The 27,653-nt window shown below is 36.9% G+C and overlaps 1 protein-coding gene and 1 pseudogene across 3 annotated transcripts in view; one reads left to right on the top strand and one right to left on the bottom strand.

Moving 5' to 3' along the window:
• The window catches only part of FRK (fyn related Src family tyrosine kinase), a 157,853-nt gene that overhangs the window by 39,450 nt on the left and 90,750 nt on the right, over positions 1-27,653 (top strand). The window lies entirely within an intron of this gene.
• Positions 17,036-17,858, bottom strand: LOC101037210 (triosephosphate isomerase-like; annotated as a pseudogene).

The following is a 27,653-nucleotide window of genomic DNA, read 5'->3' on the forward strand; positions in this document are numbered from 1 at the left end:
CATTTTTTTGGATTCCCAGATCCTGAGATATGCTACCCAAATTGTGATATATTTTGGTTTTTATTATGATTAGAAACTGGCCAGCTACAGATATTTAGTAAGTTTTGATCAGAAAAATAATGACATCTCTTTAGAAAAGGACATAAAGACTTTATCCTGGTATTTGAATGAAATATGAATTACAGTGGAACAAAAGAGGAAAGTTTTTATATACTTATCCATCAATCCATCCACCTACCACCCCTCCAAGTGCCAGACATAGACAGCAATGGGCCTGGTGGTCAGTTGGGGAGGGCAAAGGAGGTTTTTCTAGTGGTGGCTGAATACAAAGTGGATAAAGCATAGTCTTGACAATGAATACTTGGGGTCTGCTGGGTTGGGAAGCAAATGGAGACTCTTATTGACCCTAATCTCATTGCTGCCTGGATCCAGTGAAATCCAAGACTGGGACTGTCTCTCAGAAAATTGACTCATTTTATAGAATGGTTTCTTAATAGGGAAACCATTGGGGATTCTCTCATGTTCTCATGTGAGTGTTTCTTATTTTTTTGTGAGCTGCACCATTCCTTACTAGTCCAGGGAATAAAATAGTAAGAAATAGCCATGGAGCATTGTTGCTGCTTTCCAAACTCATATGTCACATATGAAGGGAGGCTTGGTATTTTTGGGTTTTCGAGATTCTTTTAAACACCAAGAGCCTATAAATGTTTAGAAGAATTTTAATTTATGCTTAAATAGAAATAATTGAAATGTACTTTTGATGAATAGAATTGATCAGTTAACAAGTGAGTAAACCACATGTGTGAACATTTGCTTTCTGTGATAATCTACAGGAAGTATCTTTATACATTGAATAAACTTATGTGCATTTATATGTTTTCACTACTATATGATTTATATGTCCTGTATGGCATTATGCATATTTTACATTTGACATAACATGTATATAATTATAATAAATAATATATTAATGTTTCATGCCTTGAATTCATAATCTGTTAGTTTTAAATGCATTCAACTATGTAACTACTTAGGACCTCAATTTCCTCATCTGCAAGGTCTCTGAGGTTGCCAGTACCAATGGATTTCCTGACTGTCTGTATGGGAACAGGAGCCCTTATGTTTCATATGTAGTAGTTAAGTTACATTCATGCTTTACCTTATTAGAAGCGCTAAAGAAAACAAATTGACCAAAACAAGGCAAGCAATCCAAAGGCATCACATTCTGGGTAAAAGGTTTGAAAACAGTGTTCTTATTAATTTAGATTTTCTTTGCCTACAAACACAAAATAAGGCAACTAAATTATTGTGGCTATTTTTTTTTATTCCCAGGGACATCTGTAGGCAAGAATATATTTTTCCTCTGCACATTACTAATTCTTGACTTTTCTTCTTGGAATTGGTTCTCAGCAGCATTCCTACCTGTCACTACCATCCTAGATCTCTGTGGTTAGCTTCCCTTGGGATCTTCATATCCACTGGAATAAAAACATGATGCCCAGAAGTGCTGCCACTCTGCCTCCTGGTTGGGTCAAGCTGCTTGTTTTGTTTTAAGTCTATACCATGGTCTTCACCTGTGAACCCAGCATAATTCTGAAGTTTCTTGTCACCATAAGGCAAAATTGCTTCAATATTCCTTTTTTTTTTTTTTGAGGTGGAGTTTCGCTGTTGTCACCCAGGCTGGAGTGCAATGGCGCGATCTCGGCTCACCGCAACCTCCGCCTCCTGGGTTCAGGCAATTCTCCTGCCTCAGTCTCCTGAGTAGCTGGGACTACAGGCGTGCACCACCACGCCCGGCTAATTTTTGTATTTTTAGTAGAGACGGGGTTTCACCTTGTTGACCAAGATGGTCTCGATCTCTTGACCTCGTGATCCACCCGCGTCGGCTTCCCAAAGTGCTGGGATTATAGGCGTGAGCCACAGCGCCCGGCCGCTTCAATATTCTTAGTACAAGTAGCTGTAGCTTCTAGAATTCCACTCCATCTCAAATAAAAGTGATTTTTTTTTACCAAACAGCCTTCTGTGTGAGCGTGTCCAAGTGGCTCACACAGTACTTTAATACTTGAAGAATTAATACAAAAACAACTTCTTTTAATATTTTTTCTTCAGTGAATTTTTTCAAAAGTATATTTTTTTCTCATAAATGCTGTGAAAATTAATGTAATTTTTTAAAATGTTGAGCTCAGTAAATAGATTTAAGGAAAGATTACTGTTTATATCCACCTGTGTAGGATGAATAGGCAATAGGAAACCAATGAAAGCTGAATCGTCTAATTCCTAATTAGACCAGTTTAATGCAATGTGTGTTAGTATTTGTGTTTTTATACCTTTATTCTTGACTTGCATCTATAAGAAAAAGGTGCAAATACTTCTGGAGTTATTAGTGCCAGAGAAAATTAGTTTAAAGTTTTAGTTTTCCATTTGTTTGTTTTCTTTTATACTCGGAAGTAGAGATCTTGAAAAACAAACTATTGTTTAAAAAACTCAATTTACTAATTCTTATTTCACTTGGAAATGCTTTTCACCTTTACTGAATATCTTACACTAAGTGATATAATAAATCAATTCTTGAAGATTTATTTTGTCTTTATGAAGAATCATTGGATATATTTTATCTTCAACTTGAATTTATTCCTAGCTCCTTTTAGAGATGAGTGAATTTCTTCAACATCTTCAATGTGAAATCCCTCGAAAACCTTACCCTTAGGGTCTTATTAATCAGAAGTTTTTAAAATATTTTATTCGTGGTGTTTTTAAAGATACAAAGTTCACTCAGAAAATAATGATGTGGAAATTACATATAAATCTTAGAGCCAAAAGTAATGGCTTTAAATTTTATTGCTTTAATTGTAAAAAATTCAAGTATTGCAAAATATTGATGAAAAGCAAAATGATCAGCAATAATATTATACTCAGTATCATTTATCTGCAAAGAGTTAAAAAAGTTTTTGCCTAGGGAGGATCACCTGAGTCCAGGAGTTCAAGACCAGGCTGAGCAACATAGTGAGACACAGTCTCTACAAAAAATTAAAGAATTAACTAGTCTTGGTGGCACAAACCTGTAGTCCCAGCTACTGGAGAGTCTAAGGCTGAGGCAGGAGGATTGCTTGAACCCAGGAGGTTAAGGCTGCAGTGAGCTATAGTTGTGCCACTGCACTGCAGCCTGGGTGACAGAGCAAGATCCTATCTCAAAAACACCCTTGCCCCCCAAAAAAACAAAACCCAAACGAACAGTTGTTTGCTTAATTGTTTAATTGTTCCTTAGGTGTTCAACATACTTTTGTGTTAAATTGAACTAGGATCAGAGATGAGGTCAGTTTAATTTCCCAGAAAGGGAATTGGTAGGAGGGGAATGGGGTAGAGATAACCACATAAGTCAGCAGTTGATGATTTCTGCTTCGCCAACTTGACCACACAGGCTAAGGGCAGCAGTTGAGATAGCTGATTTCATTCCCTTTTGCATGTGTAAGTTTAAGTTATGATAACAACAATGAAATGTGGTGCTGAACTTCTGACTCCATAAGCTTCTCAAAGACATAAATGAAGGTTCTATTAAGAAAATTAGATTACTAGAATGATCTCTAAAGTTTTTTTTTTTTTTTTTTGAGATGGAGTTTCGCTCTCGTTACCCAGGCTGGAGTGCAATGGCACGATCTCGGCTCACCGCAACCTCCGCCTCCTGGGTTCAGGCAAATCTTCTGCCTCAGCCTCCTGAGTAGCTGGGATTACAGGCACGAGCCACCATGCCCAGCTAATTTTTTAATATTTTTAGTAGAGACGGGGTTTCACCATGTTGACCAGGATTGTCTCGATCTCTCGACCTCGTGATCCACCCGCCTCGGCCTCCCAAAGTGCTGGGATTACAGGCTTGAGCCATAAGCTCCACATTTTTCTAGGTCATATTCTTATGTATGTTCTTACTTGAGAATCAATAATTTTGTCCTAAGTCCATTCCATAGGTCTGGTATGGTGCTAAGTGAATGACTCAGCAAAGTCAAAGAAATTAGTTTTGTTGCATATATAATTTAGTTTTATGTTAGGAAATATTTCCACACTTATGTGTGAAACAATAAAGGCTGTGAAGTTTCTTTCTGTATCCTAAATTAGAGGATAGCATACCTTTGTGGGTAGAAGGGCTAGAGGAGCCACTCACACTGACCTGCAGTGGTGTCTTTGTAACTCTTGTTAGCACTGTAGCAGGGGAAGAAGGAAAGTGTTGGATTTTGTAGAAAGTTTTTCTTCTCCTCTTATTACCATGAAAGGTAGATAATTTACAGTTCCTCATCTATTTATCATTTCAGGGGCTACCTTGAAAAAGAAAGCAAGAATAAGTATTTGTAACTTGTAGTTTTGTTGGTAGTTTATGATTATGGGATAAAAATGTTAGAATGTTCTGAAGCATAAAAGTAATGGGATTTTTTCCATGTATTTAGGCCATATTTTCTTACTTGTGTTCCTCTTTAGTGTGTCAGACTAGAGTTCTTTGAAGATTTTATCTAATCTAAGATGATTGCCATTGTGGGGCTTGAATAAAGCAGCATGATGAAATAAAGTGTATATTCTTGGAAAGATTCTTATATCACCATTTTCAATAGAGTGAGGCTTTGCTATTTTGTGATTTGAATACTGTGGAATTTAATAATTATTGAATACAAATTGTACATAGTGTTCCTAATCATTTTCAACTTAAATGTTAGTAGACTGGGATATGAGAAAAGCTTTCGAATCTTACCGTAATTATAGGTACAGAAACAATGTGGTTTAAAAATTAACATTACTCTCCATAAATTTTAAAGATCATAAGAATATTCATAGTCCAATCTGACATAATAGATGTTATCTACTTTGATAAGTTTAATTCATTAAAAATCAATGTTCAATCAGTTCCACAGTTGTTCTTTATCTAGATCATTTATTTTGTTCCCTTTGTGTAAGTTTTCAGGGAAGACTAAATGCCCATGTGTAAAAATGAAAACAATGCCTGGTAATAAATGCCTGAAAATAATGCCTGGCATTTCTGGGTTCTTTCCTCTAAGACAAAGTATACTTACTATAATTTTAGAAACTAAATAGAGATTTATAGATATAAATAATAAATAAAATACATTTTAAGTATACATATGATTGTGTATCAAATGTTTTGGATTATTCAAGAGAAAAATTTTTGCATGAATCATTGAAGTCAACTCAAAGTATATTTAGATGTCATGAGATTAATTAGGAAAGCCTATTATTAAATGACTGCTTTACCTTTAGAATTATGATGTATTCTACTGTCTCCATCCTTTGAGTTATTTTTCATCATACATTATTTATGATGATGTAAAATAAGAATATGACAAATATGGCCGGGCACGGTGGCTCAAGCCTGTAATCCCAGCACTTTGGGAGGCCAAGGTGGGTGGATCACGAGGTCAAGAGATCGAAACCATCCTGGTCAACGTGGTGAAACCCCGTCTCTACTAAACATACAAAAAATTAGCTGGGCATGGTGGCGCGTGCCTGTAGTCCCAGCTACTCAGGAGGCTGAGGCAGGAGAATTGCTTGAACCCAGGAGGCGGAGGTTGCGGTGAGCCGAGATCACACCATTGCACTCCAGCCTGGGTAACAAGAGCGAAACTCCGTCTCAAAAAAAAAAAAAAAAAAGAATATGACAAATATGTTTTAAAATAATTTATCAAAAACTTTCATCTCAGTTATAATATATTACTTTTCATGTCAATATAATTGTACTGTTTATGTTAATATAACTCTAACTCAATTTGTTATATAATAAATTTTTACATAGATTGACACCATTTTTAAGGAAAATAATAATTAACTATGAAATTAGAATATATTTTGTAAAACTAATAGCAAAATCATAGATGTGAGGAAAAAAAGCAACCAATTCAACAATGTTGAAATCCCAGTTGAAGTTTAATTAACAGCAGTTTAAAGTAATTAATAGTAGTAAATATGGGTTACATGTATCTCAAAATATTTTTGAGAACCAATGATGTGACATAGTATGGCATCATTAAAATGAGTTAGGAGTCTTTTCTAGGAAAAGTAAGATTGATAATACTTTAAAAGTTCCAACTGCAATACAATATGGCATTCAGAATCACTCTTTCTTTAGTAAAAGTATTGACTTTCTTTTTGCTTTTCTGGTTTTCTACAAATTACTAACAATGGAAAAAACTTTACATGAGTGAAAAAAATCGTTAACTACTGAGCTCCAGTCTTAAAGATTAGAACCTAAATTTTAACTTGATCAAATTTATTCTTTGAAAAGAAAATGTTCTATTGGATTCAAATTGGTTTACTTTTGTTCAAATGAATTAATTTAAATCCTTGGCTTATCTCTGCACATACATCCTAGTGTTGCTTTTTGATGAATTGAAGTCAAGCATCTCACCAAACTGACATTGTCAAAGGAGACACAACCTTCTATACAGTAAAGTAGGACTGAATTCTGTTAGCAGCTACTACATGTTGTGCACTTTCATTGCTCCTGAGGATACCGAGAGAGAAAAAACAAACAAAACTTTGCCTCAATTAACTCTTGTTGTCAGCTCAGAAAATTCCCTTCAGATTTTCTAACTACCAATGTGACAGTGAGAATCTATATGGTCAATATAAATCAGAGCAGGCTTTGGATTCTTCTGGTGAATATTTCAACTATGCCTGAACATTAGTGGTATGGAGTTTTATTGAAAGATAATGCTGGTTACCCTTTTTGACCTAGTCTATGGTATGTCTAAGAACATAAAATATGGGCTCAGATGATCTAGATTTGACTCTAAAATGATTTAGCTGTGTGAACCTGAGCAAATTACTTGGCCCCTCTGCCTCAGTCTCTCTTCTGTAAAATAGGAATCACAATGACATCTATCTTACAGGATCATTATGTGACATAAATGAGACTGTGCAGAAAAGGGGCACTGTAGAGAACCTGACACATAATAAGGGTTAATAAATACTATGGTTCATTTAGCTGGCAGCTTCTTCTTCACTTCTGCCTAAATGGGCCATACTTTATATACCCCCATTCTAGTCTGAGCTCACAATATTCTTTTCCTGTAACAGGTGCCTTGCACACTGAATCTCTTTCAGTCTTTGACAGTTCTTCACCCTTCCTTACCCGCAGCCTTGGTCTTCAGATTATCTCTTCTTTCTGGCTGTAGACCTCTCCTTCCTCTTTTCTTCCTGACCAGCTTAACTTATCCATCAGGTCTCACCCTATTTGTTTCTCCTTCCCCAAGCCTTTCCTGACATTTTAGACGACATTAGGTGTTCCTGCCTAGAGTTGTTAGCACCCTTTGTCATTACTGCTAATTTATTTTCTGCAATACTATAAACTATAGATGTGGGTAGTGGAAAGGTGAGCCAGAGCTTAGTGTGATTCTTTGAATAATAAGCACTGATCAGGTAGATGAATAACTAAATGAATGATTACTTATCTACAAATCTCAGGTCTTTTAAAGAGTAGCCCACAGAGCCACCTCTTCTTTAACTGTTCCTGTCTAAATTGCATTTTTACCTACCAGAAAAATCTACATTAAAGGAATAAGCTAGTTTTTATTTGTTTCTCAATGAAATTCTTCACGCCTTAATTTTTGGTTAGATCACAGTCATAAAAGCGTAATTCCCAGGTTCTCAGAAATTAGTTACTCTAATCCACCCCTGGTGAGAAAACACTTAAGGGTCATAGACTAATTCAAATATTCTTTATAATGGAGACTGAATATCAAGTCAGGAACAGCTGTAAATCTCATTGAAATGGTATTTAAAAATCACATATACACATATTAAACCGTGCTATGGTTAAAGTAGAGGATTTACTGGCCAGAGCTTTTAAATGGACAGCAAATCTAAATCTAATTTACAAAATTAATGTTGTGGGGCCAGACTTGTAATTTCAGTTTTTATGCTCAATATACATAATTTCTAATTATTATGTATATGAAATATTTTTTAGCTTACATAAGCTGAAAGTCTGACTCTTTACTAAATATTTATAGATTTTCACTCTATATTCTAACATTACCAAAAAACAATTTTGTCTTCTTTTTACTAGTTTTCTCACTAATTAACTGCTAATTTATCGGCAGCGTTCTCTGACATCCATTTTAAATATGGGTTCTTAGCTCTTCTTGGCCTTGAAAGGATTGGGCCAGTTTCCCTAGGGAAGGTAGTTATGCAGATTAATAGCAGTTTTAATGATATTTCAGGATTCCTTACAGCTATTTTCCTAAAGCCTGCAACTTTAGTATTAGTTTATATGGCTGTTCCCTTGAAGATTGATGTAACAGAAGAAATTTGCTAAAATGCATAGATACAAATGTAGATCATGTAATCTGGATCACCTACCTTACTATTTATATGGCTAAATTGAGACACTGTCATAGACTGTTCCTTGTGTGACATCTTTCTGTCATGGTGCCATTTTTTTCTACAAAGTTTTTTAGTTGGATGTTTTTCTGTTTACCAGTTGAATTGATTGCATGTCAGATGCTTTAATGTTTTTAATGTCTTTTTAATTCAGATGGCACATTTTATGGTGCCTTTAAATTCAGACTACATTCTCAGTGAAATATTTTTTCATGATTTTTGTGCCTTTCTATGGGTAAAATAAAAATGCAATTTAAGAAATTAATAGGAATTTATGAACTTTATACTAGGTATTTTACTTGAAAGACATTTAGAATACTATTTCACAATAAATATTCCCATTAATAAAAATATTGCACAACACATTGGCAGCATGATTTGAATGATTCTGAAGAATCCCACTTTAAGGTTCTTCTGAAAAACTATCAATAATATTGACCTTTCAGAAGAATATTATTGATAGATATAAGGTAACTATAATGCAATTTTAATCTCACGTGTATCTTTTTACCCTTTCTGAATAATAATTAATTATGACATACCGAAACACCACCCTACAACTTCCAGCATTTCTCTGCCTGCAAAGTCACTGCTAGAGCATAATTTCCGGATACTGCCTCTTGCACTCTGGGAAGCAGGATTCAGGACACTTTCTTCAATGTCTTTTCACCATTTCTGGTCATTGAAGAAAGTAGTTTGTATGAAATTCAGTGATTCATTCAACAAACTTTTTGTGTGTATTTACTCTATTAAAGACACTGTCTTTGTATAGTGGGAGATAGGAAAATTAATGACAGTGCTCTTCTCCAGAGAATTTTACAGTTTCAGGAGGTAAGATTAGTAAACTAAGAATGTTGTGACAATGTTCTTTGTCAAAAATGCATCAGGAACACATCTGTAGTGTTTTATTATTCATTGCAGGGAAGGAGAATACACACCATGGAGAATAGTAGAGCACCTCAGTAAGAGGGTGTTAGACAGGACCCACTATGAGATCTGAGATGTGACTTTGGGGAGAATTTAAGGAAGCAGGGCATTGCTCTGTATCAGATGCTGTTAAGAAATGGGGATAACTGTGTAATTAGGTATTTAATAAATCTTATTGAGAAAGATGGAAGACTAGTTTGGGAATAAACCTAGAACTGGTCAAGAAACATTAGTCACTTAGGTTAGCCAAGATAAGTAGATGTTTAGTCATTTTTTAGGATGGACAATATCCATGTTTTTGTGGGTGTTGAGATGATTATGGAGTGATGTGATGTTGTTTTTGTCTAGATCCATCATGGTCACAGTGTGGCCTTGTAAGTTGATGTTCTGTGAGATTGTATATGTTCAACAGAAGACAGCAAGGCCCACTTGTAAGTGTCAGTCTGGGTCTGGGATGTCAAGAGCTAATTTTTGTTTCCTCAGTTAGCATAGACAGATGCTGATAAATGCCATAAGAGTATAACAAACTCTCTGGCATGTAGTGTGCACATAAAAAAACAATGTTCAACTCATAAATGAACACACAAATAGTTGGAAGAATGAGTGCAGAGATAGAAGAGATCAGTCCTGATTTGGGGAAAATCATACCTTTCTTTCAGGATTCAGCTCATATGACCCTTTTCCTAAAAGTTTTTTAACCATCATAGGAAAAAATTCATAATTTGTTTTGTTTTCCCAGTCTTTTGTATTTATTGTTAGTAGAGCAATGGTCAGTGATAACTGACATTTATTGAGAGCCTACCATTGTGTTACCTACCATACAAATAACTTCACTTGCATTGTCTTATATCAGAATCCTATGAGACAGATGCTTTCATTACTCGCATTTGCAGATGAGGGGACTGAAGCTGAAAGAGTTTAAGTAAACTGCTAAAGTCTACACAACTATTAAATGATGGAACTGAGGTTTATCTGCCTCCAGGTTGCTCGCAGAGCCTGTACTTTTATCATATGGCCGCTAGCTATAATACTTTTGTTTTATAAGGCTGTAACGTCTTTGATTGCCTGGAAAACTATGCAAGAATGTTTCTGCCCCAGAGAATTTATAATCTTAGAAAGTGAGACTATCTATTTTCTCCTGAGATTGTACATTTCTTGGAGCAGAAACACTGCTTTATTTTGTTTTACTCAATTCTTACTGAGCTGAATTTCTAAAAGCCTAGAGCAGGCATCCCCAAACTTTTTACACAGGGGGCCAGTTCACTGTCCCTCAGACCGTTGGAGGACCGCCACATACTGTGCTCCTCTCACTGACCACCAATGAAAGAGGTGCCCCTTCCTGAAGTGTGGCGGGGGGGCCGGATAAATGGCCTCAGGGGGCCGCATGCGGCCCGCAGGCCTGTAGTTTGGGGACGCCTGGCCTAGAGGGTTGAACAATTCAGTACAACTCCTTGAATAATATACAGGATGGAAAGTAAAAGTTTATTCAGGGAATGGCAAGTTGTAGAGTTTAGTTGAAGCATTCATGGAGAAGAGCAATAGGAAGCAAATCTGGAAAAATAGCCAGGAACAAGTTCTGGAAAAGAATATGTATGATAGTTTAAAGGGGGGTTTTATCTAATGGGAAATAGAAATAGAAAGTAGGGAAAATCAAGACGGCGGCGGGGGGGTGGCACATTCCCACCTGAAACATACAGCCAGCTTTGTGGGTTGGGGGACTTCACCCCCCTTGGTACTCTGATTAGGATCCCATGCTTACCTTATCCCTCCTACAACCCACAGTCCATGAGACGCCATGGGTTATCGATGCAAATCTGAGCAGTGGCTCCCGCCAGGCGCAATAAGTTGTTACATGGACCTGGGTGGAAGTTTGGACTAATGCCAGCAGGATGGACCTTCCCACAGAGGGAGGCAGAGTTAAAAGCAGGGAAGCAGACCATAAGGCCTGGAAGGCCCCACCTCCATAGAGCTCAAACTGAAGCCCTTGCTAGAGAGCTTGGCAGCAAACACACCAGCTTGACCCCAACCAGGAAGATCCAGTTGAGGAAGGAGAGAGAGGCCATTGGGAAGGTGGGGCTAATCTCACTGGCTGATTGGACAAAAAGTGGTGCATCCTGAATGTCAACTGGATAAACAATGAAATGAAGGCAGAAATAAAGATGTTCTTTGAAACCAATGAGAATGAAGACACAACATACCAGAATCTCTGGGATACATTTAAAGCAGTGTCTAGAGGGAAATTCATAGCAATAAATGCCCACATAAGGAGCAAGGAAAGGTCTAAAATTGACACCCTATCATCAAAATTGAAAGAGCTAGAGGAGCAAGAACAAAAAACACTTGAAAGCTAGCAGAAGACAAGAAATAACTAAGATCAGAGCAGAGCTGAAGGAGATAGAGACACAAAAAGCCTTCAAACAATTAACAAATCCAGCAGCTGGTTTTACGAAAAGATCAACAAAATAGATAGACCACTGGCCAGACTAATAAAAAAGAAAAGAGAGAAGAATCGAATAGATGCAATAAAAAACGATAAAGGGGACATCACCACTGATTCCACAGAAATACAAACTACCATCAGAGAGTGCTACAAACAACTCTATGCAGAAAAACCAGTAAATCTGGAAGAAATGGATAAATTCCTGGACACTTGCACACTCCCAAGACTAAACCAGGAAGAAATTGAAACCCTGAATAGATCAATAACAAGGGCTAAAGTTGAGGCAGCAATTAATAGCCTACCAACTAATAAAAGCCCAGGTCCAGATGGGTTTATAGGCGAATTATACCAGATGTGCAAAGAGGAGCTGGTACCATTCCTTCTGAAACTATTCCAAACAATACAAAAAGAGGAAATCCTCCCTAACTCATTTTATGTGACCAGCATCATCCTAATACCAAAACTGGGCAGAGACGCAACAAAAATAGAAAACCTCAGGCAAATATCCATGATGAACATTGACGCAAAAATCTTCAATAAAATACTGGCAAACAGAATGCAACAGCAATTCAAAAAGCTTATTCATCATGATCAAGTAGGCTTCATCGTGTAGATGCAAGGCTGGTTCAACATACGCAAGTTTATAAACCTAATCCATCACAAGGATGCTTGACCCGATTGGCTAAAAACTTGGAAATTTTCTAAAGAGGTAAAGGCAGAGGAGAACAAAGGAAAACAGGAAGTAACTTGAGGAATGCTTAGAGAAGCAATAGGTAACATTTCCAAATAAGGAAGGGGAATAAGCTATGACCTAAGACTTGCCTGGGCTTGTCCAGGCATGTCAGGGCAAATATCTAGGTTAAAGTGTAAGAACTAAGAACACGGGATGCACTTATTTCCTTATTATGACTAACAGCAACTTTAAGATTATTAGCAAAACCTTTAAAGTAAATTAACCTTTGAAGAAGCCGTTGTTTATTCATAATGAACTAGGAGGAAAGCTTTAAAGAAGAACCTTTTATTTATTCTTTTCTCCTACAAAGATGCTCTTTGTTTTGCTTCTTTCATGAATTTTTTTGTCATTGTTTCCTTCAGTGGCCCTTTTTCTTCTCTGTATTAGTTAGGTTTTGCTCTATCACAACCATTCAATTAGCTCATGAGTCTAAAGTTTAGCACTTTGGGATAGGTTCTACTTAGCTAGGCTTGGTTAGTCAGCTGGTGAGTCAGCTAAGACCAGTAGGGCATCTCTTCACATAGTCGCTCATCCTCCTGGAGGTTAGCTTGGGATTTTTATGGTAGTCACAGGACTCCAAGAGAAGTGGAGAAAGAGACTGCCCTATCAGTCCCACTGAAATGAACTCAGCACCTCGTTTGGAATCACGAAGCCCTCTACCTCTCTACGTCTTATTCATTGGGAGCTGCATTCTGGTGTTGCCTTCTCATGGCGATCTTGGCATCCCCTCCCATGCTTGTAATGTTTGCACATTCATTTTGTATCCTGAGATATTTTCTGATGTTGCTTATCAGTTTAAGGAGATTTTTGGCTAAGACAATGTTTTCTAACTATACAGTCATGCCATCTGTAAACAAAGACAATTTGACTTCCTCCCTTCCTATTTGAATACCCCTTATTTCTTTCTCTTGACTGATTGTCCTGGCCAGAACTTCCAATACTGTCTTGAATAGGAGTGGTTCATGAAGCTCTTGTGCTGTGTTTTTCAGCTCCATCAGGTCATTATGTTCTTCTCTAAACTGGTTATTCTAGTTAGCAATTCGTCTAACTTTTTTTCAAGGTTCTTAAATTCCTTGCATTGGGTTAGAACATGCTTCTTTAGCTCAAAGGAGTTTGTTATTACCCACCTTCTGAAGCTACTTCTGTCAATTCGTCAAATTCATTCCAGTTGTGATCTTTTGGAGGAGAAGAGATGTTCTGGTTTTTGGAATTTTCAGCCTTTCTGCACAGTTTCTTTCTCATCTTTATGGATTTATCTACCTTTGGTCTTTCATGTTGGTGACCTTTGGATGGGGTTTCTGTGTGGACATCCTTTTGGTTGATGTTGACGCTATTTCTTTCTGTTTGCTAGTTTTCCTTCTAACAGTCTGGCTCTTCTGCTGCAGGTCTGCTGGAGTTTGCTAGAGGACCATTCTAGACCCTGTTTACCTGGGTATCACCAGTGGAGGCTGTAGCTCAGCAAAGATTGCTGCCTGTTCCTTCCTCTGGAAGCTTTGTCCCAGGGAGGCACCCATCAGTTGCTAGCCAGAGCTCTCCTGTATGAGGTGTTTGTTGTCCCCTGCTGGGAGGTGTCTCCCAGACAGGAGGCACAGGGTCAGGGACCCACTTGAGGCAGTCTGTCCCTTAGCAGAGCTTGAGTGCTGTGCTGGGAGATCTACTGCTGTCTTCAGAGCCAGCAGGCAGGAACATTTAAGTCTGTGGAAGCTGTGCCCACAGCTACACCTTCCCCCAGGTGCTCTGTCCCAGGGAATGAAATTTTTATCTATAAGCCCCTGACTGGAGTTGCTGCCTTTCTTTCAGAGATACTCTGCCCAGAGAAGAGGAATCTAGAGAGGCGGTCTGGATATGGTGGCTTTGCAGAGCTTTGGTAGGCTCCATCCAGTTTGAACTTCTCAGTGGCTTTGTTTACACTGTGAGAGGAAAGCTGCCTACCCAAGCTTCAGTAATGGTGGATGCCCCTCCCCGCAGCAAGCTCAAGTGTCCCAGGTTGACACTGCTGTGCTGGCAGCAAAAATTTCAAGCCAGTGGATCTTAGCTTGCTAGGCTGTGTGGGTGTGGGTTCCACTTAGCTAGACCACTTGACTCCCTGGCTTTAGCCCCCTTTCCAGGGGAGTGAACATTTCTGTCTCACTGTCATTCCAGGTGCCACTGGGGTATGAAATAAATTCCTGCAGCTAGCTGGGTGTCTGCCAAAATGGCCACCCAGTTTTGTGATTGAAACCCAGGGCCCCGGTGGCATAGGCATTCGAGGGAATCTCCTGGTCTGCAGGTTTTGAAGACTGGGAAAAGCATAGTATTTGGGCTGGAGTACACTGTCCCTCATGGGACAGTTTCTCATAGCTTCCCTTGGCTGGCTAGGGGACGGAGTTCCCCATCCCTTTGCACTTCCCAGGTGAGGCAATGCCTCACCCTGCTTCTGATCACCCTCTGTGGGCTGCACCCACTGTCTACCAGTCCCAGTGCGATGAGCCAACTGGGTGCCTCAGTTGGAAATACAGACATCACCCACCTTCTGCATTGATCTCTCTGGGAGCTGCAGACCAGAGCTGTTCCTATAGGGTACTTCAGTTGGTAATACAGACATCACCCACCTTCTGTGTTGATCTTGCTGGGAGTTGCAGACCAGAGCTGTTCATATATGGCCACCTTGCATGCTACTTGATCCAAGATGCTTCAAGGAATCTTTTATACACAAGGGCAACACATGATCCTCTTTGCAGTCCCGTAGAAGACAGATGGGGAATGAATTAGGAAGCCCTGGTTTTCTTCTCTGGTATACAGTGGTTATAGAGTATTCCTCTGTTTAGCCTTAGGCTGTTATAATCCAGAGAATACAGTGACATTTCAGATAAAAACAATAAAAAAGCAATCAATAACTTGTATTTGTGTTATGCAATAGTTTATAGCAAAACAAACAGGTACTGGTTTTGATTCTGGATATCTTTGAACTCTGTGCTATCTCTTATCAAAAGTAACTCAGGGAAGTGGTAGTTTAGGAAAATGGAAAGTCATGCTATTGATTTAGCAGGTCCTGGTAAAATGATAGAAAACAAAATTGTTACATTATAATTAGTGGAGACCAAAGACTTCCAGTAGATGATTTTTTACTTTTGAAAATTTTGGTGTTTGAAGAAACTTTGGCTATTTTTTAAAGCATGAATCTCCATAATCCAATTTTTTTAGTATTATAAAATATTCTAGTTATCGATTTTAACTTAAAAACATATTTTATAAATACAAAATAATATATGTAACTTACAGATAGGTTCTAAAGCATAATAATTAATGAACGTCTGTATAACCAGCTAGCCCAAGACTTAGACTATTACTAGTAATTGGCCTGTGAGCTCTTCCCCTGTTTCCATTGTCAGAGTAAAACCTTTTTCCCAGAAGATGTTGATAACAACCTAAATTTCTAATAGCAAAAGGCTAGATAGAATATATTCAAATGTCTATTAATGGGTGAAGGATAATTTATGACTTATTTGTTGAATAAAATATTATACAAGATTAAAATAATTAAGTGATCTGTAACAACATGGATGCAATTTGGAAGCATAATGTTGAGTGAAAAAAGTTTCAAGAGACTACGTGTAACATGATTATATTTTTATAACGTCCACAAATAAGGAAAGCCAAATAATATGTTGTTTAGCAATGCATGCTAATAAACTATAAAATATACTAAGAAAATGATAAACAGATTGCTTTTAGATTTACTTGAGTATTATAGATTCTATACTTCTATAGGACATTTAAAGAAATTATTAGAAGTCATTTATGTCATGAAAAATAAAGGGTAGCTAGTATGCTGGCCATAAGGTCAAATATAGACATTGTGACTGCACATATGTACTTCATGACTTTACCTTCCTTATACAATTATTTTTACTAAATTATCCCTTAATACTATGCTCTTAACATAAATAAGAAAGACATGAAAACAGATTTTGCAGTTTCTGTTGTCATTATTCACTGTGACTTTTAAGACTTCCCCCATGTCCATTAGAATGACAAGAATCCTGAATATGTAGATCATGGACTCCTAGAGGTTCCAAGGATAGGCTTGAGACGGTTCATGAATCTCTGAAGATATCTATAAAACTTATGTGATTTTCTTTTCTTTCTTTCTTTTTTTTTTTTTTAGTGCCAGGTGTTTATTCCTTTACATGTGGGTGGTTCATATACACAGCACACACAGGCATGGGGACTGTGGGAGAGGGCAGTATTTCTGGCTTCTCAGGGGAGGTGCTTGGCCTCATGGTATAAGAAGGGAGAGGATGTTTTCTCTCCTGCCTTCAATAGGGTCTAGGGGACCCAGGAGCAGATTCCACCCCTTATACCTCTCAGCCAAGGAGAAGCCACCTTGGTAACGTTTAGTTTCAACCATTATAGTAAGTGAAGAAGGGATTGGCCTGGTCCGAACCATTACAGGGTGAAGTTATAAACAGTAAAGGAAAGTTCAGTTTGGATGAGGCCACAAGAAGGGGCAGATGACACCATCAGAAGCATGTGTAGGGGATGAGCAATTACTGCCTTCTGGGCTGCTTAGTTCCCTGGTTTGGCAGGAAGGGTAAGGAAGATGGATGGGGCTCATTGTTTGGCACTGAGGATGTTCACGAATTTGGGCTTGAGGGAAGCACCACCCATGAGGAAGCCATCCACATCGGGCTGGCTGGCCAGCTCCTTGCCGATTGCCCCAGTCACACAGCCTCCATAAATGATACAGGTGCTCGCAGCTACTGCATCAGAGCCGTTGGACTTAAGCTGTCCTTGAGCTTCTCCTGTACTTCCCGGGCCTGTTGGGGTGTTGCAGTCTTGCCGGTACCAATGGCCCACACAGGCTCACAGGCCAGGAAGACCTAGTTCCAGTCCTTCATGTTATCTGCGATGACCTTTGTCCGCTCGAAAGCAACCTTCTTAGTGATGCCAGCTTCCCTTTCATCTAGCTTCTTCCCAATGCAGATGATTACTCTGAGTCCCTCTGCCAGAGGATGGACCACTTTCTGCCCAATCAGCTCATCTGACTACCCAAAGACGTGCCTTCTCTCTGAGTGCCCCAGGACCACCCAAGTGGCTTTGCAGTTTTTGATCATGCCAGGGCTGATCTCCCAGTAAAGGCCCCGTTAGTCACTTTGTAGCAGTTCCACACAGCCACAGCAATCTTGGGATGTAGCTTCTGCTGGGCAAAGACGATATAGGCAGCAGGGGGAGCCCAAACCACTCGGTGTCAGTGGACACCTTGGCCACGTTCAGAGTGTAGATGAGCTCCCCCAGACTCTTATTCTGCCGGTTCATCTTCCAGTTCCCCACCCTGCTACCCACGAAGAGCTTCCTGGAGGGCGCCATGGCATTGGAGCCGAGGCGCTGAAGGTCAGTGTCAGCCTTCTGTGATTTTCTAGAATGGGGATTATAGGTTTTGTGATATTCTAAAAGAAATCATGTTAAAAAATGTAAGAACCTGTGTTGTAAGATTAGTATGGGCAAAAGTTTAACGTTCATTTCTCTTGAAAAATTGATTTGCTTCCTCATTGCAGATACTAAAAATTTATAACACATCACGGTTTTCTGTATTCTTAGCCACTAGAGAGCTGAGAGTCCAGCTAATGCTTATTCATAATAACCATATTTGTCTTGAAGTCTAGCTTATTTTCTTCCTTCTCACACTCTTTTTTTCACTCTTGTAAATTCTTATTCCATAGAAAATATGTGGAGTTTTATAGGCATCTGCTATTTAACTTCTAATAAATACATGAATAATAATGATCAGCCTTGACATGTTTTACATTTTAGGATCTTAAATTATAAAGATAAAATAATTTTATATCTTAATCTATATAGTAATTAAACATTTTAAAATTGTCTTTCTGAGCTTGGCTGAAGACTCATTGTAAACCAAACATGACAGGCTATTAGATAGAATTATAATTAGTGAATGTCGGCCAGAAACTTCCTCTAGCTACTCCCTCACCTGGCTCCCACTTTGCTTCTCTGGCTCTTACGCTGGTTGGTACCTCACCCCTGCCTCTTACCTTGTTTATTTCATTGCTTTTCAATTCTAACTGTGCACATACTCCTCTGCTGGAGAATTTGACACAAGCTCCCTGTGCTTTCCCCTCATTCGTGGGTTTGTACACATGTGTAAACTTCATTCTGTTTTCCTCCAAATCTGCAAAGCGAGGCAGGAAAGTTCCTTCAGTCAGGCCTTTTGTCACTCAACCAGAATGAGACCCAGGTGCAGTAGAGGAGAAATATGAGGTGTAGAGAAAACAATCAAGACAAAGAGAAGGAGGAGACAAGTTGGTTTAAAATGTGGTTTAAAAAGGCAGATGAATTTTTAATAAACATTGGAAAAGAAGATGTTTATTAAACAAATGACCCCATAAGCAAAAAATAAATAAGCTAATTGTTTAAGAAAAACAAGTGAGAATGTGTGAGAAACTATAGAGAATAAGAAACGGGATTTACGAGTAGACAGGTAATACTATGCATTAGCTGAGGGAAGACTGTATATGGATATTATGCTCAGTATGGAAATAAGTCAGACAAATGTGGATATGCCAGAAAGTTAATTATTCTTGCTTACATTATTTTAATTGTATTTTTAAAATCGCTGGAGTTTTTGCATTCATGTAAGATCACCAGATGCAACTTTTCAGCTTATACTTTACTATTGGGCCTGTAGTGAAGAAAATAAAATTCTAATCACTGTAATTGAAAGTGAATTCAGCCCATTTCGTCCCTCATTCTACTTTCTTTATACCTACCAAATTATCTATTACACTTTGGTGTTATCTTTCTCAATGTGAAAAGAAAGAAACCCACAAAAATACAAATACCTATTATACAGACAGTGGAACCAAGTAAGAGACTTCAGGGACCTAAAATTGAATTCCATAAAGCAACTTAATAGTAATACAAAAAATCTTTTATGTTTGCTAATGGGAAATTGGCTGTATAGGCATTTTACAGGTTGTAAAACCAAAGACTTCTGTAGGGAATTAGAATAAGTTAGTAGCTTTGCTTGACTGACTGATTGAGAAAGTCTACAAAGAAAGCACTGATATATTTGGGTGTGCCTGACATTCTCCATTAGGACAAACCTGAAATATGTGTTATTTGCTGATTTGATATTAAAAAAATACTATATCAACAACACTAAAAGCAACTTTTTTGCTGTTGGTATGCTCATGTGTAGAATATGAAATTGCTTTTGGAGGAGTTAATGGAATAAATAATTGGACTTGGATTAGAGAAGGTTTATATGTTTCTGAATAGAGAAGGTTTATGTTTCTGTGCTAATTTTCTCAAATCCAAGGGAAAACTATCTCCCGGGAATCTTTGCTCAACAGATGATATCCCGAAAAGGATTTTGTCTTACCATTTCTAATTGCATCCTTGTGCACTGACAGATCATTGAGCACACTTGGGTGATTCAATTTTGTACAGGGGGTATTACGAGAAAAATGATCCCAAATTATTTTTCAAACCGATGTTTCTTGTTATCCACGTGACATTGTATTTTACCTTTTGTATGCTGTAATTTTGTACCACTGCACAGAAAGAGGGGTATAAATAACGAATGTTTTAGTTTGATCCAGCAGTAAGTAAGTAGATTTGCTGAGGGCAACTCAAGTAATTGGCTCACTGCATTCCTGAAGCTTATCTTATCTAATAGATATCAGATACTGCTGAAAGAGTCCGGGAACTATCCCTGTTACTTGAGGATTTTTCATAGAAAGAGGCTTTGTCTAAGAAAAGAAGGAAATTCTGTAATTTCTTCTTAAGTTGCTGATCTAGTTTTAGAAACAAAGTATATTTGCTCAAACTTATTTTAAAAAAAGAGCAGTTAGCTCTCCCACTGCTTATTCCTTTTCTGCTCAGTTATTTTTCCTAGAATGGAAAACTGAAATCACTTTTAATGGAATTTAGAGGTAATGGTGATTGAGAAAGAGATGAAGAAAAACAGATGAAGAGAAAGAAAATAGAGCATTATAGGATGGAGGAGAAGGATAAGAGTAGGGAGAAGGCAATACTTAAATTTCTATTATAAAAGGAAAATAGCAAGTGTCAAACAATCTCTACTGTAAATAGAAATCATAGAAACAATCACCTGTTCACTATTTATTTGTGGGTTGTTGTTGCAACAACTGAGTACTTGTTAGCTTAGCCACTAATGTTGAAAAAAAATCAGTATAGTAGTGATTAAGGAAAATGTTTAACAATAGCTTTACTAATAAACCAATGAGTTGATAGTTTGATTTTAACAAATGGCTACAAAAAGTGTATGACAATTTTCCTTTTTTCTTTTTTTGATTTGGTCGTTGTTTGCATTTAATCTGAATTTACTAGCTATCATGCACTAATACTTTGCTAGTGAATTATATTAGTAGATTTTAACTTTGAAACAGAATTTTCATTCAATGCTATTATACAATTTATGAATGTATGTTTTTGATGGATATGTAGATGTGAGTAATGGTTGTAGTTATATTGGAAAAGAATAAGACTGTTAGAAAGTTTATAATGTATATGATTCTTAAGCATCTGTGAGGTCAACCAAAATTGCATATTTGTGTATTGATTTCTTAGAATGATTAAGAAAGGTCACCACTATAACTTAAATTCTGATGAGTAAAGAATTAAGTTATTTTTCAGAACTAAGTTCTTCTTGGAAGTCCAAGCAGCAGCAAACAAAATCATTATTCTTAACTCTTAAAAGCAACTTTTGACTCTGCTTACCCTGTGATTACTGAACATGAATCTCCACTATACAGCAAAACTCTGAAAAAGTTGCCTATACTCAGGGTCCTATTGTTTTCTTTTTTGCTCTCTGATCCCTCACACCTCAATTTTTAAATTTTTATTATGAAAAAGTTCAAACTTTTTAAAAGGATAGAAAACAGTACCAACAGGTACCATCACTCAACTTCAACAGTTCTCAACACACTGCAATTTTATCTCATCCTTATATTAATATTTCTCCTTCCCAGCCAATCCCCACCCCGCCATGGTATTATTTTGAAGCAAATCCTAGATATCATATAATCCTATCTGTAAATCCTTTTCTAAGTATATCTAAAAGACATGAAATACTCTTAATCACCAAATATAATTATAAAACAATCACTCCTAAAAAATAAAATAACTCCAATATTAACAAATATCCAGTGTAAAAATTCCCACAGTTTTATAGTTTTTTTTTTGTGGTTTGTTTATTTGAATCCAAATTTTTGTGGGTATATCTTGTGGTTGCTTGTGAATCCGCATAAAGTCTATTTGTTATAATTGGTTGATTTGTCTCTTTTAATTTCGTTTAATATGGATCTTCTATCTGCTTTAGTTACCTTGCAATTTATTTCCTTTGCCTGTGGAGTTTCCCACAATCTGAATCTTGCTGACTCATTCTCTCTTGAACACACTGCAGTTAGATTACTCTTACCACTCTGGGAAGTTGCTCTTGTCAAAAGTCACCAAGGAAATTCCACATGGTAATACATGTTGGTCAGTTCTTAGTCCTCATTTTAGTTATCTTATCTACATTACTTTTTGATACAAAATAATTATATATATTTATGGTGTACCTGTGATGTTTTGATTCATGCACACGTCAGAGTAATTGGGATATCCATCACCTCAAACATGGATCAATTCTCTGTGTTGGGAGTATTCCAAATTATCTCTTCTAGGTATTTTGAAATATACAGTTACTATTAAGTCATAGCACATCATACTGTGCTATTAAACCTTAGAACTTACTCCGTCTAACGGTATGTTTTTACCCAATAAACAACCTCTCTTTATCCACTTCCCTGCTACTCTTCCCAGTCTCTGGTAACCACTACCAACATTGTTTAACACTTGATAACTCATCATCTTTAATGAATTTTCTTTAATTGATCTCCAGTACAGCTAATCTCTAGATTCCATTCTATCCCACTGGCTGAGATATTTTTTGCTGATTTTCTTACTCTTTTACTAACTGTCGGAGTACCCCAGAGCTCTAACTCTGGTTCTTCTCTCTTTTTGCCTTCACTTTCTTGGTCATCTCATTCAATTTGAGACATGTATACTCAGTGATCTACTTGACATTGCCATATACAAATGGAAGTTTCTAAATTCCTGACATTTTCAGTAACTCAAACTGAGCTCCTGCATGCATCCCATGACCCTGTGCCACAAAGTTTTCCTCATCTCTGTCAGCAGCAAGTATCCCTCCATTTGCTCAGGGCCAAGTATCTTGGAATCATTCTGACTTTCATTTTCCTTTCATACCTCATTTCCAGGCACACTGCTTTGCCTCTTCCTTCAGCAGGTTCCGCAGATGAACCATCTCTCACCAACTCCTGTCCCCATGTGGTCCAACTCACCTTGAACTTTCAACCTGGCTTACAGTGATAGTTTCTTAACTGGCCTCTGTGATGTAGCCCTTACCTTAAATACAGTCTGTGCTCAAGCCAGTAGGCAGAGTGACCATATTAAAATGCCAAAAAATTAAATTTTTTTCTCTGTTCAAAATCCTTCAGCAGTTTTCTATCTGACTTAGAGCTGACTTCTGAGTGTCCTTGCAGTGACACTTTCAAGACCCTAATTATCTCTAATTTCCACCATTACCTCTCTGACTTCATTCCTCATTTCTTTTTCCTTGGTTTCTTCCACTTCTGCCAAAGGACTTTCATGGGGTAGAAAAGTAGACACCTAGTTGAAAAATCATTCTACAAAATTTATTTAGAGCCTAGACTTTGAACTTTATTATTAACCAGTTTCAAAGTCTATTGACACTGCGAGAATGACTATTATTCTCACTTAGATATTTGAATTGAAATGTGACCTTTTAATTAGCTCATGCTGATGTTTCGTCTCTGTCTGGCAGTTCAAACTGATTCTTATTAATAAGTGGCTACCTGTGTTCTATCATACAGTCTGGAGAACACAGTCTTTCTTGCTCAAGGATGCTGAGTGCAAGAAGGGACATTCTGAGAGGTGAAAATAGCGTCTAGTATTTCTAAAAACGGCAACAGAAGGCTATGTTATTAATAAACAGGTTTCTAGATTTCAGTGCTAGGCATTTCACAACCCTTGATTGCATTTACTTTTCTCTTATTTACATATTTTCAAAATTTTTATTTTTATTTTTTTGCTTACCACAGGCATGAATTCCATTATTTATGTCTGCAAATAAGATTTTTTTCAATAAATTTAATGCAATATATACACACCTAAAAAAAGTTGTAATCATGGAAAAACAATGTGAATCGATTCTGCAGTGCCATTACTTAAAATTACTCTCTCCATCTCAAAGATGTTTCTCCTCCCTCAAGAAAGTAAACATAGCCATAAAATATAAATGAATATGTGTTTGCAGTAATGCTACTTGACATTTTAGTTGTAATTAACAGAACTTGCAGTATTAGCCAACATTACTTAACAACGTAGTGTTTAAACGTGGATCGTAATAACAATGCTGAGTGGATTATGCACATTCATCAGTACACCTCATGTTTATTAAAGATTTCTTTTCGAATTCTGTATTATTAAGCAAACTTGTTAAACCTACCATGTGAATCTTGATATTTCTTTTATACTTATTCTGTAATGACCACTCCTTCCTTAGGGTATCCTGGTGTTGGAGATAGTCTGCATGTTTGCCCCTTTTTCTCTTAGATGTCTCTTAGAAGAGGACATTGTAAAGAAAGCATCTCCTTTTTCTCATGTGTTGCAAATAATGTTTTTCAGTTTTAGCTTGCCTTTTAAGTTTTATTATGATTTTTTTGCTACACAAACTTTTAAAAGTATTTTTATGATATTGTCTATTAGTCTTTTACTTTATGATTTTTACCTGTGTTGATTTTCCCAGAAAAAAATTATTGTCTTCCATGTGCTCCATATGTGGGTGAATCTGAGAAATGATACGCAGGTCTTGACCCTGTAGACCTTAGAATTCAGTGAGGGATTTTTTTTTTTTTTTTTTTTTTTTTTAGGAAGGCAACTTATTTTGGAAATTTTTCTGTAGCCTCTTCTTGTGTGTATTTTGGATCTGAATTCAGTTATAATTTCAGAATTATGGTGAAAGTTTATTAGAATGAAGTAATGATAAGTCATGGTAAGTCTGGGAAGAATGGAAAGATTGGAAAATTTGGAAGTTCAATTTACTACTTTGTTAGACTGACATCTTTTACTAATGTGCCAGAAGCCACAGTGAAAATCTTTTAGGAATTTAAAAATATCTGAGAGTTTGGGATGGTTTTCATGTGAATGATCATGTTTCTTAAATCTTATTCCTAATCCATTATATAATATTTTGTAGATAAATTGGTTAAAGATAACCAAGTCATAGTGTATTTTTATAACACTTTTATCTCTTAACAAACAAATTGAAAGAAACTTAAACTGAATCTGTTTGTAGCTAATCTTAATGTTATTTTGATGTCAGACTTGGAGGTCACATGGCTTTGTGGGAGTCCAAGGACTCTAATTCTGATTGGCTTAGATGTACACAGATCCATTGAGTTGATTTTTTTAGTCACTCTGAATTGGGGTAATGTGGAGCTTGAAATATAAATTAAAAGTATTGTTCTGAATGTGTACTTGTTTCTCTGTCATCCAAATTGTTCAATGTCCGGTTTAAATCTAACTTCCTGAATTATATCTCTTCTCAAACATTAGATCTAGATGTGATTTTCTTCCTCTCTGAAATTCACTGAAGTATTTTTGGCACAAAGTAATATGTTGTGTTATAATGACATTTTTGAATGCTACTAAAAATTAGTTTTCAGGTTATATATATATAAACAAATTTATTATACAAAAGTAAAATATCTTAGTTTTCATGTGCACGTCGTCTGCATGAAAGTAATCAGTGTACGTATTCTGCTTTTTTTATTTCTATGCATTTTAAGGTGCTACCCAGGCTTCAGATTAACTTTTCTAATTTTCATATTTCTGTGAGTGAATGAATCACAATTTAACCCTCTTCTTAACAGTTAGCATTCAGATTTTCTTACACTTCTTATTTTTCTAATGTTTTGAATAGCATAGCAACAAATTTCTTTCCACATAAAGATTTTTCCATGTTTTGCCTGATTTTTTTTAAGACTAGAGTCCAAGAATCTGAATTACTGAGCCAAAGGATGAATGATTTAAGGCTCTTACTGCTTATTGCCAAATATGTTTCTAAAGGATCTTATGGACCCCACAAGTTAAGGGTTAAGTCCCACAAGACTGTCCTCTACTGCAGATACCAGCTGCAATTCCCAGGTTGTGACCTATGCATCTGACCAACTAGTTATAAATTGGGTGCTTCCTATGACCCACTCTGGGGTTTGATTCGTTTGCTAGAGTGGTCACAGAACTCAGGGAATCATGTTTACCAATGTATTACAAAGGATATTATAAAGGATACAGATGAACAGCCTGATGAAAGAGATTCACAGGGTGAGGTATAGGGGAAGCAGTGGAGGACTTCCATACCCTCTCCAAATACCTACCCACCAGGCACATCCACGTGTTCAGGGATTTTTTATAAAGACTTTATCATGTAGGTATGATCTTTTTTATAATGGCTTTATCATGTAGGTATGATCTTCTATTAAATCTTCAGCTCTTCTCTCTTCATAGCTTGTTCTTTCTAGTGACCAGCCCCAATCTAGGAGCCCACCATGAGTCACCTCATTAGAACAAAAGATGCTCCTATTACCCAGGAAATGTCGAAGGATTAGGAGTTTTGTGTCAGGAGTTGGGTTCAAAGACCAAATATTAAAACAGAAGATACTCCTAGCATTCCTATCACTCAGAAAATGATGAGTTTTAGGAGCTCTCTGCCAGGAACTGGGCCAGAGACCAACTATATATTTCTTATTACATCACAATATGACAGTTTCCAAGGCAGGGACTATGCAACATAATATGAGAAGATTGTCTGCCAAGGCACAAAGACATTCAAGCCACCAGTACTTGAATAAAAATTAATGGTACAGATATTGTGAGTGAACAGAATCCATGAACAGCACGACTTAGGAAATGATTTTGGCTGAGTTCTCGGATTCCCCAAAGTAAGTTGGCAATACCATGAGTGGTCAGGCACACTGGATCAAGGGAAGTAGCATTTTATGGGACATCTGAGGGATCATTCTCTCTCCCTTACTCCATCTTCCTCTAAGGATCAAAAAGAAATTATTTGAGAGGGACTGAACTGCGGAGTGGCTGGCTCATTATAATCTCAAACTCTGTTATACTATGAGGCCAGGAAAACACATGTTTCAGATACCAACTCTATACCACACAAATATGGATTATACCTTCTTTTGAGGGGTCTGTGGTTCATAAATAAAAACTGATCATTGTAGGCCATGAAGAAATTCAATTTAAAGGAGTAAGATTTTATACAGTACTTTTTGAGGTAGCTAGAAAATATAATCTGGAATTAATAATGTTAAACTAAAACAAAAATGCAAAATAATTTGAAAATAAAGTTTTCCTTAAAAATCAGGTTAAAAAAAGAATTAAGAAAACAATATCAGAATATTTTGATTTTTAGATAGATGGTGATGAAGGAAAGACTTTTCAGATAGCCAAAGGGGTGACTGATATTTCCGGATTTGCATTCTAGTGCTGTGGCTTGCTACCTTGACCTCAGAAAAGGCTTAAACATCTCAGTTTCCTTGTCAAGGAAGTGATTATAAGAGTGCTTCCCTTATAGGGTTGTTCTGTAGAATAGTTGAATAATTAATGTATATAATTTGCACAGTGCCTGGCCGTTACCTTATGGAGTAAAACAATACTGAATTAAATTGATGATTTAAGATGTTCTTATTCTGAAGAGCAAAGAGAATAAAAAATGAAAGTGAATTTGGTATGAATCACCACTACACAAGCAGTAACTAAATAGGTGATCAATAAATGTGTATAAAATAAATAAGACAATATTGAACTGAAACCTTAACAGTGAAGTATCTCTCATAGCACTTAATCCATTGCATCATTATTATCTGAACGTGATTTTAGGCCCTGGGGATACAGCAGTGTACCAAACAGACAAAAATCCCTATATTCAAGTTGTTTAATCCTAGTGGTGAGGCAGACAGTAAACAAAACAAAGAAGTAAGTTATAGATTCTATTAGAAGATAAGAAGAATTTTTGAGAAAATTAGGAAGGAGAAATAGTATGAGTGGAATCAC

The sequence above is a fragment of the Saimiri boliviensis genome, chromosome 4, assembly GCF_048565385.1.
Source record: "Saimiri boliviensis isolate mSaiBol1 chromosome 4, mSaiBol1.pri, whole genome shotgun sequence".
In the NCBI taxonomy this organism is placed as follows: domain Eukaryota; kingdom Metazoa; phylum Chordata; class Mammalia; order Primates; family Cebidae; genus Saimiri; species Saimiri boliviensis.